Source organism: Tachyglossus aculeatus, chromosome 11 (assembly GCF_015852505.1).
Source record: "Tachyglossus aculeatus isolate mTacAcu1 chromosome 11, mTacAcu1.pri, whole genome shotgun sequence".
NCBI classification, from domain to species: domain Eukaryota; kingdom Metazoa; phylum Chordata; class Mammalia; order Monotremata; family Tachyglossidae; genus Tachyglossus; species Tachyglossus aculeatus.
In genome coordinates this window covers 74,192,241-74,206,481 of record NC_052076.1, presented here as the reverse complement: position 1 = coordinate 74,206,481, position 14,241 = coordinate 74,192,241, and the positions used below count along the sequence as shown (strand labels likewise).

The window sequence follows — 14,241 nt, the reverse complement described above, 5'->3', positions numbered from 1 at the left end:
GGGTGGGGGCAGGAAGGGGTCAGGGTGGGCTGCCCAGCCTGTGCCCCAACTGGTTGGCTCATGAGGAACCCACCTTTACCCCACCTGGAGCTTGGCCAGGGAGCAGGCAGGAAAAGGGAGCCAGTTAAAGCCAAGAGAGGAGGAGGAGGAGGAGGAGGAGGAAGTGAAGTCATTGGCCTGGAATGTGAAGAGAGCAGTTGTATTGGTAGGGAGGGCCCCGTTCTCCCCCCAAGTTAGAGCCCCTGACCAATGGAGATGTCACCAAAGGCGGCCCCCTCCCCAGGGGAGAGAGAAAGAGAGAAGAGAGACAGAGAGAGAGAAGAGAGAGATAGACACAGAGAGAATGGAGAGACAGAAAGAAGAGTAACAGAGAAAGACAGAGATATGGAGAGAAGAGAGGGAAACAGAGCCAGAGATGGACAGAGAGAGTGTTCCACAGGGTTGTGAGTCAGGGAGGCAGTGGGGCCCAGCCCCACCCACAGCAGAGGGCAAGAACCAGGGCAGGGCTCCAGGTACTCTCCCAAACCCCTAGTGCAGTTGCTGTCTTGTGCTGTCGAGTCCTCTCCGACCCATAGCGACACCATGGACGCATCTCTCCCAGAACGTCCCACTTGCATCTGCCATCGTTCTGGTAGTGTATACAGATTGTTTTCTTGGTAAAAATCTGGAAGTGGTTTACCATTGCCACCTGTCGCACAGTAAACTTGAGTCTCCGCCCTCAACTCTCTCGCTTGCCGCTGGTGCCCAGCACAGGCGAGTTTTGACTTGTAACAGATTCCCTTCCACTCGCTAGCCATGGCCCAAGCTAGGAATGGAACGGGTAGGCCTCTGCTTAATCTCCCTCTGGTAATCGAGACTGGTAGAGTACTGGAAACTCTCCAGGCATGACCCTGTGAGGGGCCTTAGTACAGTGCTCTCCACATAATAAGTGCTCAATGATTGCCCAACAAGAGGAAATGGAAATTCCTCGTTGTTTAAGCCAAGCGGCTCTGGGCCGCTTGGCCCAAGCCTGGTCTCAAACCCTGCCCGCTCCCTGACTTTCCCATCACTGTAGACGGCACTACCATCCTTCCCATCTCACCAGCCCTCAAACTTGGCGACATCCTCAACTCCGCTCTCTCATTCAGCCCTCACATCCAGTCCGTCACCGAAACCTGCCGGTCTCACCTCCGCAACATCGCCAATTTCTGCCCTTCCCTCTCCATCCAAACCGCTACCCTGCCGGTTCAATCTCTCATCCTATCCCGACTGGATTACTGCATCGGCCTCCTCTCTGATCTCCCATCCTCCTGTCTATCCCCACTTCAGTCTATACTTCACGCCGCTGCCTGGATCATCTCTGTGCAGAAACGCTCTGGGCACGTTACTCCCCCCATCAAAAATCTCCAGTGGCTACCAGTCAACCTACGCATCAAGCAAAAACTCCTCACTCTCGGCTTCAAGGCTCTCCATCGCCTCGCCCCCTCCTACCTCACCTCCCTTCTCTCCTTCTCCAGCCCAGCCCGCACCCTCCGCTTCTCTGCCGCTAACCTCCTCACTGTGCCTCGTTCTTGCCCGTCCCGCCGTCGAACCCCAGCCCACATCCTCCTCCGGCCTGGAATGCCCTCCCTCCGCACATCTGCCAAGCTAGCTCTCTTCCTCCCTTCAAAGCCCTACTGAGAGCTCACCTCCTCCAGGAGGCCTTCCCAGTCTGAGCCCCCTCCTTCCTCTCCCCCTCCCCATCCCCCCTGCCCTACCTCCTTCCCCTCCCCACAGCACCTGTATATATGTTTGTACAGATTTATCACTCTATTTAATTTACTTGTACATATTTACCATTCTATTTATTTTATTTTGTTAATATGTTTTATTTTGTTGTCTGTTCACCCTCCTAGACTGTGAGCCCGTTGTTGGGTAGGGACCGTCTCTATATGTTGTCAACTTGTACTTCCCAAGCGCTTAGTGCAGTGCTCTGCACACAGTAAGCGCTCAATAAATACGATTAAATGAATGAAATGGTCTCAGAGCCCGACAGGCTTCCCACAGACCACAGGGAGCATGCCACCCCTGGGTCCTGGGCCGTGTTTTCGGGCTGGGGGGGGAGAGGGGGTGGAAGGAGAGCACTATTTCCCCTAGAGCTGTTTGGGCTGGACATCCAGAGTATAGGATAGTGGATAGAGCCCAGGCCTGGGAGTCAAAAGGTCATGGGTTCCAATCCCGGCTCTGCCACATGTCTACTGTGAGACCTTGAGCAAGTCACTTCACTTCTCTGTGACTCAGTTCCCTCATCTGTAAAATGGGCATTAGGGCTGTGAGCCCCATTTGGGACACGGTCTCTGTCCGACCCCATAAGCCTGTATCTACGCCAGTGCTTAGAACAGTGCTTGGCACATTGTAAATGGTTAAGAGATACTACAGTTATTGTTATTATTATCATCATCATCACCTTCATGGTTACCTTGGCAGAAAATATGGCAAGAATAAATCTATAGGTTTGAAACTCCAGTTACACTTATTTTTGAAATGGACAAGCTGGAAGGTTTCAGAGACCCCCTAAATGTGGGGGGAATCTCCCACTAAAAAATCTACTTGGACCCACCTAGGGGCTCAGATACTAGGCACTTGAGTAGAATTACAGATCAAAGACAGTTATAACAAGTGAGTGCTGAGACCACGCCTATCGATAACCCGGGAAACCTTTGGGACAAGGACAGACTGAATCAATCACCACAGAGGTCAAGTCTTGGCATTTTATAGACTATGGAAAATGCCAATATAAGTAGTATTACAGAAGCAGCATGGCCTAATGGATAGAGCCAGGGCCTGGAAGTCAGAAGGACCTGGGCTCTAATCCCAGCTCTGCCACTTGCCTACTGTGTGACCTTGGGCAAGTCACTTCACTTTTCCGTGCCTCAGTTCCCTCATCTGTAAAATAGGGGTTGAGACCGGGAGCCCTAGATGGGACAGGGACTGTGTCCAATCTGATTAGCTGGTATCTACCCCAAGTGCTAAGTACAGTGCCTGGCACATAGTAAGTGCTTAACAAATGCTAAAAAAAAAAAAATTAAAATTCTGAATTGGTTCACTGATGCAGGCCCTTCCTTTCTGTAGGACAACCCCTTATCCACCACTCTTCCTTTGTTGTTTATCACTTCATGCTATGTTAAAGGGATCTTTTTCATTCATTCATTCATTCATTCTATCGTATTTATTGAATGTTTACTTTGTGCAGAGCACTGTACTAAATGCTTGGGAGAGTAAGAAAGAACAATAAACAGATATGTTCCCTGCCCACAATGAGCTTACAGTCTAGAGACAACGAGCTCTTGTAGGAATTCTTAACTTCCTAGACTGTTCCAGGAAAGGGAGGGGATTCCTGACAGGGAGGGGTATACCTACCTCTGCTGGCCTCTTTCAATCCTACCGCAGTGGCCTCTGACTTATTTTATGTGTCCGTCCCTCCGTCCTGCCGCCGGTTTTCCCTCAACGGTGTTTCTTGGATCTGCCCCTTTCCTCCCTACCCTTTATCCACGCCCGGGGTTTCAGACTCTCATCACCTCCCACCTGGACTCTCGGATGAGTCTCCCTGCCGGTCTCCCGGCCCCTGTCCTCTTATCGTCTCAGCTCATCCTGCATTCTCCTGCCCAGATCATCTTCTGAAAACATCAATCGATCCATCAATCAATGGTATTTATCGAGTGCTTAATGCATGCAGAGCACTGTACAAAGCGCTTGACAATACAACAGAGTCGGTAGACACGTTTCCCCCTCTACCTCGCTAGTCTCCTACTCACCTTGCTGCACTCCCACGACAACCCAGCCCACACTCTTCGCTCCTCCGGTGCTACCCTTTTCACCGTGACTCGATCTCGTCTCTATCGCCGCCGACCCCTTGCCCACGTCCTGCCTCTGACCTGGAACGTCCTCCTTCCTCGTATCTGACAATGACTCCTCCCCCACTTCAAAACCTCACTGAAGGCATGTCTCCTCCAAGAGGCCTTGCAGACTAGGCCCTCCTTTCCTCTTCTCCCACTCCCTTCTGCATCCCCCTGACTTGGTCCCTTTATTCATCCCCCGCTCCCAGCCCCACAGCACGATGTCCATATCTGTGATTTATTGATTGATTGATTGATTGATATTGATAGCTGTTTCCCCCTCTAGACTGTAAGCTCACTGTGGGCAGGGAATGTATCTGTCTACTGTCGTATTGTACTCCCTCAAGTGCTTAGTACGATGCTCTGAACATAGGAAGCGCTCAATAAACTTGACTAACTCTAAGTTCTTTGAGGGCAGGGAACGTATCCTCCAACTCTGTTATCCCGTTACACTGTAAGTGCTCAATAAATACGATTCAGTGATTCCCTTCCCAAAGTGAACTTGAAGTATGAAAACATCATTTAAAATATATGCTCCCCCTCCTCAAAACTTTACAGTGGTTACCCATTTCTCTCCACATGGAACAGATCCCCTAACCATTGGCAGCAAGACTTTCCATCAACTCCCTCTTTACTTTTTCCCTCTCTTCTCCCACTTTACCCTAACTTGTACACTTGGCTCCTCCCAAGCCAACATGGCCTAGCAGCTAGAACAAGGGCCTGGGAATTAGAAGGACATAGGTTCTAATCCCAGATCTGCCACTCGTCTGCTGTGTGACCTTGGGTGAGTCATTTAACTTCTCTGTTAAGTGCCTCAGTCACCTCCTCTGTAAAATGGGGATTAAGAGTGTGAGCCCCATGTAGGATAGGGACCTGTGTCCAACCTGATTAACTTAGATCTACTCCAACACTTGGAACAGTACTTCACACACAATATGTGCGTAACAAGTACTATTATGATGATGATGATGGTGGTGATGATGCAAATCTCACCCCCACCGCAGGAATCCTGTCACATTACCGCCTGGTGGGAATGCGCCCGCCTTCTATCTCTCCTCGACGCTGCCAACCTCTTGCTCGACCCCACCTCACCCACTCACCACCTAGGTCATACCCTCTACCTCATCATCTCCTATCGCTGCACTGTGTCCACCCTCACCAACTCTGAAATCCCTCTCTCTGATCATAATCTTCTCACCTGCCTCCTCACTCACACATCTTTCCCCTGTAAATCCATATTACTCCCTCACAGAGATCTCCGCTCTCTTGACCCCATCCATCTTTCTGAGCACCTCACACCCCACCTCGCCTCCCTCTCCTCTCTACCCAGTCTTGACGATCAGATTACTGCCCTCAACTCTACCCTTTCTACTCAGCTAGACTCACTCACTCCCCTTTCCCTTCGCAGCTCTCATACCACTAACCCACAGCCCTGGATCACTGCCACTGTCCGCCTCCTTTGCTCTTATGCTCAAGTTGCCGAACGCTGCTGGAGAAAGCCTAAACACCATGCCAACCTCGTTCACTTTAAGTTTGTCCTTTCCTGCCTTAACTCAGCCCTCTCCTCTGCCAGACAAAACTATTTCTCCTCCCTTGTTGACACCCATGCCCATCATCCCCTCCAGCTCTTCCATACATTCAACTCCCTTCTCAGGTCCCTGGTTCCTCCCACTCCTCCTTCCCTCAACCCCAACGTTCTGGCCTCCTGCTTCATTAACAAGTTTAAATCCATCAGGTCCGACCTCCCCAGAGTCACTCCCCCGCCTTCTCCAACCCCCCGGCTCTCAACACTCTCTGCTACTCTCCCATCCTCCCCAGCAGTATCCTCAGAGGAGCTCTCCTCCCTCCTCTCAAGTGCTACTCCGGCCACCTGTGCTTCTGACCCCATTCCCTCTCATCTCATGAAATCTCTCGCTCCATCCCTTCTCCCCTCCTTAACTTCCATCTTCAACCGCTCACTCTCCACTGGTTCTTTCCCCTCTGCCTTCAAACGTGCCCATGTCTCTCCCATCCTAAAAAATCCCTCTCTTGACCCCACCTCACCTTCTAGTTATCGCCCCATCTCCCTTCTACCATTCCTTTCCAAACTCCTTGAACGGGTTGTCTACACGCGCTGCCTCGAATTCCTCAACACCAACTCTCTCCTCGACCCCCTCCAGTCTGGCTTCCGTCCCCTACATTCCACAGAAACTGCCCTCTCAAAGGTCACCAATGACCTCCTGCTTGCCAAATCCAACGGCTCATACTCAGTCCTAATCCTCCTCGACCTCTCAGCTGCCTTCGACACTGTGGTCCACCCCCTTCTCCTCAACACGCTATCCGACCTTGGCTTCACAGACTTCGTCCTCTCCTGGTTCTCCTCTTAACTCTCCGGTCGTTCATTCTCAGTCTCTTTTGCAGGCTCCTTCTCCCCCTCCCATCCCCTTACTGTGGGGGTTCCCCAAGGTTCAGTGCTTGGTCCCCTTCTGTTCTCGATCTACACGCACTCCCTTGGTGACCTCATTCGCTCCCACGGCTTCAACTATCATCTCTACGCTGATGACACCCAGATCTACATCTCTGCCCCTGCTCTCTTCCCCTCTCTCCAGGCTCGCATCTCCTCCTGCCTTCGGGACATCTCCATCTGGATGTCTGCCCGCCACCTAAAACTCAACATGTCCAAGACTGAACTCCTTGTCTTCCCTCCCAAACCCTGCCCTCTCCCTCACTTTCCCATCTCTGTTGATGGCACTACCATCCTTCCCGTCTCACAAGCCCGCAACCTTGGTGTTACCCTCGACTCCGCTCTCTCATTCACCCCTCACATCCAAGCCGTCACCAAAACCTGCCGGTCTCAGCTCCGCAACATTGCCAAGATCCGCCCTTTCCTCTCCATCCAAACCGCTACCCTGCTCGTTCAAGCTCTCATCCTATCCCGTCTGGACTACTGCATCAGCCTTCTCTCTGATCTCCCATCCTCGTGTCTCTCCCCACTTCAATCCATACTTCATGCTGCTGCCCGGATTGTCTTTGTCCAGAAACGTTCTGGGCATGTTACTCCCCTCCTCAAAAATCTCCAGTGGCTACCAATCAATCTGCGCATCAGGCAGAAACTCCTCACCCTCGGCTTTAAGACTTTCCATCACCTCGCCCCCTCCTACCTCACCTCCCTTCTCTCCTACTACAGCTCAGCCTGCACCCTCCGCTCCTCTGCCGCTAATCTCTTCACTGTGCCTCGTTCTCGCCTGTCCCGCCAATGACCCCCGGCCCACGTCCTCCCCTGGGCCTGGAATGCCCTCCCTCTGCCCATCTGCCAATGTAGCTCTCTTCCTCCTTTCAAGGCCCTACTGAGAGCTCACCTCCTCCAGGAGGCCTTCCCAGACTGAGCTCCTTCCTTCCTCTCCCCCTCGTCCCCCTCTCCATCCCCCCGTCTTACCTCCTTCCCTTCCCCACAGCACCTGTATATATGTATATATGTTTGTACATATTTATTACTCTATTTATTTATTTATTTATTTTACTTGTACATATCTATTCTATTTATTTTATTTTGTTAGTATGTTTGGTTTTGTTCTCTGTCTCCCCCTTTTAGACTGTGAGCCCACTGTTGGGTAGGGACTGTCTCTATATGTTGCCAACTTGCACTTCCCAAGCACTTAGTACAGTGCTCTGCACACAGTAAGCGCTCAATAAATACGATTGATTGATTGATTGATTGATTGATTCAATCGTATTTATTGAAAGTTCACAGTGTGCAGAGCACTGTACTAAATGCCTAGGAGAGTACAATGGAATGATAATACAGACACAGTCCTTGCCCACAGTGGAAGTGGAAGGGCAGAAGACTGGGCAGACACGTGCCTGTCCCGGTGAACTTCCGCTCTCGGGTGTGTGGGTGGATGACCCACTGTGGTTTGGGCGGGACAACTCACTTCTCTGACGTGTAGGCAAGTGAAAGAGTAACCTGGCCCAAGACCGATTAAGACAGGGAACGATGTTTCCCCATGTCTCTGCTGCTTGTAAGCTGTGAGCCACCCCCTTCCCCCTCCAAATCCACCCACAGCCTCCCACGCATTCCCACTCAGGCAGGCAGACGTTCACATACTAGCGGGTGCCCAAACACACACCCTCCCACACAAGAACACACAAATAATAAGGACAACTGTGGTGTTTGTTAAATGCTTACTCTGTACCGTGCACTGTTCTAAGTGCTGGGGTAGATAGGAGATCATCAGGTCCCACGAGGGGCTCCCACTCTGAGGAAGAGGGAGAACAGGGATTGAATCCCCATTGTGCAGATGAGGGAACTGAGGCCCAGAGAAGTGAAGTGACTTGCCCAAGGTCACACAGCAGGCATAATAATAATAATAATAATAATAATAATAATAATGGTATTTGTTAAGCGCTTACCATGTGCCAGGCACTGTGCTAAGTGCTGGTGATACAAGCAAATGAAGCTGAATCCAGTCCCTGTCCCTTGTGGGGCTCACAGTCTAAATCCCCATTTTACAGGTGAGGGAACTGAGACCCAGAGAATAATAATAATAATAATAGTAATAATAATGGCATTTATTAAGCGCTTACTACGTGCAAAGCACTATTCTAAGCGCTGGGGATGTTACAAAGTGATCAGATTGCCCCGCAGGGGGCTCACAGTCTTAATCCCCACTTTACAGATGAGGTAACTGAGGCACAGAGAAGTTAAGTGACTTGCCCAAAGTCACACAGCTGACGTGAAGTGACTTGCCCAAGGTCACCCGGTGGACAAGTGACGGAGTCAGTATTAGAACTTTCCAACTCCCAGGCCCATGCTCTATCCTCTATACCATGTGGAACCCCGATGAGAACCCAGGTCCTCTGACTTTCAGGCCTGTGCGCTTTCCACTGGGCCAAGAGTCAGTCAATCAATCAAGCCATCGTATTTATTGAGCGCTTACTGTTTGCACTTGGGATGCCTCAGGACCCCCTCCTCTAGACTGTAAGCTCATTATGGGAAGGGGTCTGCTAATTCTGTTAGATTGTCCTCTCCCAGGTGCTACAGACAGTGCTCTGCACATAGTCAGCGCTCAACAGACACCACTGATTGGTTGAGTGATTGACTCTTTGCCTGCAGAGCAGTTGTCTGTCAATCAGGCAAGGGGAGACTCAGGGGGCAGGTTTTATGCCAAGACCACAAAGTCACTTCAGCCAATCACGGTATTTACTGAGTGTTCACTATATGCAGAGCACTACACTGAGCGCTTGGGCGAGAACTAGTGGACACACCAGAACTAGTGGACATATTCCCTGACGATAACGAGCTTGCGGTGTAGAAGGTATCAATGAATGGTGTTTACTATGTGCTTTCTTTGGGCAAAGCACTATGAACTTAGGAGGGTATAATGCAGTCGGTAGATACACTTATGCTGTGAGGGATGATGATAATAATAATAATAATAACAATGATAATAGCAATCAATATGTATTTGAAAATCCCTTTTGGTAATACAAAGTTGATTGATATCTTTCAAAAGGCTAGGCCCTGTTTGAAGAACTTTCCTGGAGATCTTCCTCTGGGCAGAGGATAGGAGGGAACAGCTGATGCTAAGGTCAGGCTTCAGAAATGACTCATGAGCCTTCTCATTTTATCAGTTTTCTTTTTTTCTTATGGTATTAGTTAAGTACCTATTATGGGCCTACTACTGTTCTAAGTGATGGGGTACAGCTAATCAGGTTGGATACAGCCCATGTCCCACAGGGGCTCACAGATTAAGATTACAGATGAGGGACCTGAGACCCAGAGAGGTGATGTGACTTGCCCAAGGTCACACAGCAGGCTATGAAGCAGAGTGATCCAGTGGAAAGAACACAGGCCTGGGAAACAGGGGACCTGGGTTCAAAACCCACCTCTGCCACTTCTCTGCTGCTCAGTTTCCTCATGTCTAAAATGGGAATTTGATACCTGTTCTGCCTCCTACTTAGACTGTGACCCCATGTGGGATAGGGACCGTGTCCGACCTGATGAACTTATACCTAGCCCAGTGCTTAGAACAATGTTTGGCACCTAGTAAGTGCTTAACAAGTATGATAATTATTGTAACCATACCAAGTAACATATTTATTAAATGTGGGAGCTGGGATGAGAACCCAGCTCCTCTAGACTGTCAGCTTGTTGGGGGCAGGGAATGTGCCTGTTGAGGGTTCTATGGTACTCTTCGAAGCGCTTAGTACAGGGCTGTGCACACAATAGGCATTCAAGAAATACGACTAAATGAATTCTGACATTCCACACTCCCTAACTGTGAAGTGCGGGTGTTTTTGAGGCGCTTTTTATCAGAATGCGTTTCTTTTGGATGAGTGAAATCGGCTGAAGGAAGAAGCGCGCGTTCTGCCTTTATTTTGGGGAAAAAACCCCAAAAAACCAGACTTGATTCAATCTACCCGACAAAGTGGTATCTGCGATCCCGGTGGGGGAGCCACGACTGACCTTTCCAGAGAAGACCGTGGACGCCAAACCGGGAGCGCTGGGTTCAGGACGGATGCCACTTGTCCGGTCACCAGCCCACTAAGAGGTCCCTCCGTGGGGGCGGGACACCCCGGCCCAAGGAGGCCCCCGGGTGTGGGGAGACCCTGAGAACGCAGCCGAAGCCTCTCCGCACGCTGGATCAGAAGATGAGGTTGTGAGGAGGCAATTCTGCTGGATTCCTGGGGACGCGGGGCCCGGTGGCTCGGTCGCCTCGGTCACTCTGTCAGCTTCTTCGCCTTCTGTGACACCTTTATGGGCTCCGCCGCGGGTTAATCGGGAGAGAGCAACTGCAGAGCAGAGACAAAAATCTCTGTTCCAGGAACCACAGTCCTGGGGAATCCAATCCACTAGATCCTAGGCTCCCTAACCTCCTTATGCCTTTATCTGTAAGGGCTGAGTACAGTGGTTTATACACAATAAGTGCTCAATAAATACGATTGAATGAATGAATGAATGAACCGCATCTCCACCCCACAACACTTAAGCATCTATCCCTACACCCTGCAAATTCCCATGCCATTCAGGCAAAAACTCCTCACCCTCGGCTTCAAGGCATCACCTCGCGCCCTCCTACCTCACCTCCCTTCTCTCCTTCTACAGCTCAGCCCGCACACTCTGCTCCTCTGCTGCTAACTTCCTCACTGGGCCTCGGTCTCGCCTGTCCCGCCGTCGACCCCCGGCCCATGTCCTCCCCCTAGCCTGGAATGCCCTCCCTCCGCACATCCGCCAAACTAGCTCTCTTCCTCCCTTCAAAGCCCTACTGAGAGCTCACCTCCTCCAGGAGGCCTTCCCAGACTGAGCCCTCTCCTTCCTCTCCCCCTCCCCATCCCCCCACCTTACCTCCTTCCCCTCCCCACAGCACCTGTATACATGTATATATGTTTGTATGCATTTAGTACTCTATTTATTTATTTATTTTATTTGGACATATTTATTCTATTTATTTTATTTTGTTAATATGTTTTGTTTGGTTCTCTGTCTCCCCCTTCTAGACTGTGACCCCCCTGTTGGGTAGGGACCCTCTGTAATGTTGCCAACTTGTACTTCCCAAGTGCTTAGTACAGTGCTCTGCACACAGTAGGCACTCAATAAATACGATTGAATGAATGAATGAATGCCTGTCTGTTTCCCTCTCTAGACTCACCGTGGATAGGGAATGTGTCTGCTAATTCCCTTCTAGTGTCCTCTCCCAAGTGCTGGTCCAGTGCAGTGCACCCAGTAAGCGCTCAATAAACACCACCAACTGATCGATCAATTGAAGGATTGACTGCTGGATGCCTCTGGTCCACTGGCAGGCCCCCCCGGTCCCGGGGTCTGTATTTAATAATAATGATGGCATTATTATTATTATTATTATGGCGCTTACTATGTGCAAAGCATGTAGTGGAGTGAGCATGGGCTTGAGAGTCAGAAGGTCATGGGCTCTTATCATTCATTCATTCATTCTATCGTATTTGTTGAGCACTTATTGGGTGCACAGCACTGTACTAAGTGCTTGCAAAATACAATATGGCAACAGATAGAAACAGTCCCTACCCAGCAGCAGGCTCACAGTCTAGAAGAGGGAGACAGACAACAAAACAAAACAAGTAGACAGGCCTCAACAGCATCAAATAAATAGAATTATAGATCTATGCATATCATTAATAAAATAAATAGAATGATAAATATGTACAAATATACACAAGTGCTGTGGGGCAGGGAAGGCGGTAGAGCAGAAGGAGGGAGTAAGGGCAATGGGGAGGGGAGGAGGAGCAGAGGAAAAGGGGAGGGCTCAGTCTGCGAAGGCCTCCTGGAGGAGGTGGGCTCTCAGTAGGGCTTTGAAGGGGAGAAGAGAGCTAGTTTGGCGGATCTGAGGAGGGAGGGCATTCCAGGCCAGAGGTAGGACGTGGGCCAGGAGTCGATGGTGGGACAGGCAAAACCGAGGCCCAGTGAGGAGCTTAGCAGCAGAGGAGCAGAGTGTGCGGGCTGGGCTGTAGGGGAAGCGGTGTGGCTCAGTGGAAAGAGCGTGGGCTTGGGAGTCAGGGGTCATGGGTTCGAATCCTGCCCCCCACCACTTAGCTGTGTGACCTTGGGCAAGCCACTTCACTTCCCTGTGCCTCAGTTACCTCCTCTGTAAAATGGGGATTAAGACAGTGAGCCCCAAGTGGGGCAACCTGATCACCTTGTATCCCCCCCAGCGCTTAGAAGAGTGTTTTGCACATAGTAAGTGCTTAACAAATTCCACCATTATTATTATTATTATCATTATTATTATTATTAGAAGGAGAGAAGGGAGGTGAGGTAGGAGAGGGCAAGGGGATGGAGAGCTTCAAAGCCGATTGTGAGGAGTTTTTGCTTCATGCAAAGATTGATAGGCAACCACTGGAGATTTTTGAGGAGCAGGGTGACACGCCCAGAGTGTGATTGAGAATGAGCCCCACCTGGGACGGGGACTCTGTCCAACCCGATTTGCTTGTATCCACCCCAGCGCTTAGGGGTAGCGGTAGCAGGAAGAGGAGGTAGGGTTAGTGGGGGAAGGCTCTAGTGGGGGAAAGGAGGCAGAGGTACCAGGGAAAGAAATGGGAGAAAGAGGAAGTGGGGGGAAAGGGCTAACAGTAACGGGGGGCGGGGGCGGGGGGCAGGAGGAGGAGATTGGGGAGAAGGAGGTGGGGGGAGGAGGTAGGGGTAGCCGGGGTGAGAGCCCATTGTTGGGTGGGGATTGCCTCCATCTCTCGCCGAATTTTATTTTCCAAGCGCTTAGTATAGTGCTCTGCACACAGTAAGCGCTCAGTAAATACGATTGAATGAATGAATGAAAGGGGTGGAGAAGTTATCATTCATTCCCCCCGGCGCACGTCATCCCCCTGGCCTGGAATGCCCTCCCTCTGCCCATCCGCCAAGCTAGCTCTCTTCCTCCCTTCAAGGCCCTACTGAGAGCTCACCTCCTCTAGGAGGCTTTCCCTGACTGAGCCCCTTTCTTCCTCTCCCCCTTGTCCCCCTCTCCATCACCCCATCTTACTTCCTTCTCTTCCCCACAGCACCTGTATATATGTATATAGGTTTGTACATATTTATTACTCTATTTATTTATTTATTCATTTTACTTGTACATATCTATTCTATTTATTTTATTTTCTTAGTATGTTTGGTTTTGTTCTCTGTCTCCCCCTTTTAGTCTGTGAGCCCACTGTTGGGTAGGGACTGTCTCTATATGTTGCCAACTTGTACTTCCCAAGCGCTTAGTACAGTGCTCTGCACTCAGTAAGCGCTCAATAAATACGATTGATTGATTGAGTCCCTCATTCGATCGTATTTACCAAGCGCTAACTGTGTGTCGAGCACCGTACTGAGTACTTGAGAAGAATACAATAAAACAAGACACAGAAACATTCCCTGCCCACCGCTGACAGTTTAGAGGGGGAGACAGGCATTAATGGAAATAAATAAGCAAGCAGGGAGAGAAGATTGGGAAGAAGATTGGCCGGGGGTTGGGGGGAGGGCTAGGGGTAGCAGGGGAAGAGATGGGGAAGGAGGAAGTGGGGGAAAGGGCTAGGGGCTGTGGAGGGCAGGAGACTGAGGGACAAGGAGAGGGTGGGAGGTAGGGATAGCAGGGGAGGAGATGGGGGAAGGAGGTAGTGGGGACACGGGGCCAGAGGTAGTAGCGGGGACGAGATTGGGGGAGAAGGACGTGAGGGAAGGAGGTAGGGGGGAGATGGGGAGGAGATGGGGAGGTTGGGGTGGGGGAAGAAAGAAGTGGGAATAAGGGGCTAGGGGTAGTGGAGGAAGGAGATTGAGGGAGAAGGAGGTGGGGAGGAGATGGGGAGGCGGAAGTGGAGGAAGGGGGTAGGGGTACCTGGGGGAAGGAGAAAGGGGAGAAAGAGGTGGACGAATGAGGTAGGGGTAATAATTATGATGATAATA

At 50.6% G+C, this 14,241-nt stretch overlaps 1 non-coding gene across 1 annotated transcript; it reads right to left on the bottom strand.

Moving 5' to 3' along the window:
* Positions 1–763: 763 nt before the first annotated feature.
* Positions 764–900, bottom strand: LOC119935384. Its single transcript, XR_005453269.1, has one exon. It is a non-coding gene; the product is annotated as a small nucleolar RNA SNORA7 (small nucleolar RNA).
* Between the last annotated feature and the right edge of the window lie 13,341 nt (positions 901–14,241).